This window comes from Tupaia chinensis, unplaced genomic scaffold (assembly GCF_000334495.1).
Source record: "Tupaia chinensis unplaced genomic scaffold, TupChi_1.0 Scaffold000186_1, whole genome shotgun sequence".
In the NCBI taxonomy this organism is placed as follows: Eukaryota; Metazoa; Chordata; class Mammalia; order Scandentia; family Tupaiidae; genus Tupaia; species Tupaia belangeri.
This window is the reverse complement of record NW_006159661.1, coordinates 500,778-503,306: the sequence shown is the minus strand read 5'-3', so window position 1 is coordinate 503,306 and position 2,529 is coordinate 500,778. Positions and strand designations below refer to the sequence as shown.

At 41.6% G+C, this 2,529-nt stretch overlaps 1 pseudogene; it reads right to left on the bottom strand.

Moving 5' to 3' along the window:
* Window positions 1-1,315: 1,315 nt before the first annotated feature.
* LOC102479128 (14-3-3 protein epsilon-like) overlaps window positions 1,316-2,529 on the bottom strand; it is a 7,971-nt pseudogene continuing 6,757 nt past the window's right edge.

Here is a 2,529-nt window from a genome sequence, read left to right as displayed (position 1 = left end):
TTTTTATTTTTTTGAGCATTTTTTTTTTTTTTTTTTTTTTTTTAAGAAATGTTTAACTCCTTTTTCCAAGTGTTAATTGCTTATGTTTCAGTGTTGACTTTTAGGAAGTCTCTATATGTTCTAAATATATAAATTCCTTATTAAATATGTTTTACAAATATTTTCTCCTATTCTCTGGGTTGTCCTTTTACTTTGTAGATAGTGTCTTATTCATTGATCGATTGATTGATTTTTTGACTAGAGATTTTATCTTAGAAGTATAAAGGATGGAGGCACAATAATATTTGACATTTTATTTTATTTATTTATTTTGTTAATTTTTAAAAAATGAATTATTTATTTATTTACTTTATTCATTCATTTATTTTAATTTGATATTTGACATTTTAAATTTAGGTTCGTTTTATTTAAGTTTAATGTTAATTCTATGCTGCGTTTCAGTAAGAACAATACAGATTCTGTGGCTCTAGTCAGATAATCTAGTAGTACAAATTAGCTTCAAGTTACACATACTGAACAAAAAAGGTTGAGCAAGCGAAAAAGAGAAGTAGTGGGGGGAGTTGGGGGAAAAGGGGAGGAGAAGAAACAAGGAACTGGACACGCATGCAGGCTTTTCCACACCACCTTCAATGCTAACCTGCTTCAGAGGGAGAGTGAAAGGTGGCAAGAATGAGCAGCCATGGATTGTTGAACTGTTACCAGCACCCTGCTTTTCAGCAACGTGCACCAGCTTTTTTTTTTTTTTTTTTGGAGAGGTTTTTGCTATAGGGCGCGTGCGCTCGCCAGACAGACAGAGAGAGAGACAGAAAGCGAGAAATCACCCCCCAGAGGGGATGGTCACGCCGCAATCCCTTCTCCTCCATTCTCCTCTCGGGATCTTGGGCACGCATGCACAGGCGCCCGGCGTGAGTTTTAAGCCACCGGGTCCGGGACACGAACCGCGGTCGACTACGTGGGAGTCCAGCGACATAGCCATTACGCTAACTGCTGGTTCCCATCATGCACCAGCTTTTAAAAGACTTTTACAACAAAACCATTACAACTCCCCAAACAACCTTTAACCATCTCAACTTAACACCCAAATTTAAACATTGGTATAAAATTCAATCTGAACAATTAGAAAGAGGAAAAAATGGCATCCTATATGTCTCTACAGTGTGATTAACTTCTCTCGTAAATGGTTGTATCCTCTAGAAGTAGAATGACTTTCAAATCTAATTTCCATTTCTAATGGTGATCTTGCCACTTCTGGCAGGGAGACAACACAGTAACGCTGAAAAAGCCTCTACGCAGTCCTGTTAGTGCCTTAAACGATCTAAAAGCTGGGACCAGTAAAACCCAGAAATTCACTCTTGCCTTTAAGAACTTTTGAAAACTGTTAAACAAACAAACAAACAAACAAAACCCAAAAACAGGGCAGGAACCTAAATTCTGAGACAAATGTAAAAGTCAGATTTGGTGGTTCTCAGTGACAATGGGGAATTTCCAAGGGGTGGGAAGGGAGGAGTGGGGTGGTCAGAGACGGTTTCTCTTGTTGGCTTTTATGTCTCACTGATTTCCATCTTCCACATCCTGCAGTGCTTCTTTCTTTTTTTTTGAGAGGTTTTTCACTATAGGGTGTGTGCGCTCGCCAGACAGACGGAAAGAGACAGAGAGACAGAAAGCGAGAAATCACCCCCCAGGGGGGATGGCCACTCCATTCTCCTCTTGGGATCTTATGCACACATGCACACACGCCCGCCGTGAGTTTTAAGCCACCGGGTCCCGGACTCGAACCGCGGTTGACTACGTGGGCGAACCACGGTTTACTACGTGGGAGTCCAGCGACATAGCCATTATGCGGTGCTCTTCCTGTCACTTGCATGTCTAAAGTCCATAGTGTCAGATTATCACGTAACAACTGCATGGTAAGTGTAGAGTCTTTATAGCTTTCTTGACTCAGTGTATCCAGTTTTGCAATGTTATCCAATTCTGCATCATCAAAAGCTGCTTTTGCCAACCTGCAGGCATGGTCGGGGGAATTAAGAATTTCATAGTAGAGGGACCAGCAGTTGGCATAATGGCTATGTCGCTGGACTCCCATGTAGTCGACTGTGGTTCAAGTCCTGGACAAGGTGGCTTCAACTCACGCTGGGTGCATGTGTATGTGTGCCCAAGATCCTGAGAGGAGAATGGAGAGGGGATTGCAGTGTGACCACACCCCCTGGGGGGTGATTTCTCACTTTCTGTTTCTCTGTCTCTCTCTGTCTTTCTGGTGAGAGCATGTGCCCTATCACAAAAGCCTCTCCAAAAACGAAATAAATAAATAAATAAATAAGAAGTTCATAGTAGAATACAGAAAAGTTGAGAGCAAGACCTAAGCGAATAGGATCCGTGGGCGGAAGTCCTGTCATTGCAGTATCACTAGCAGCTTTATAAGCTACTAGGCTATTCTCTGCAGCCTCCTTCCTGCTATTTCAAATCTAAATTGAAATGGCTGTGGATAAACAATACTTAGGACCCTCCTTCTGGCCAGAAACAGAAAGGCAA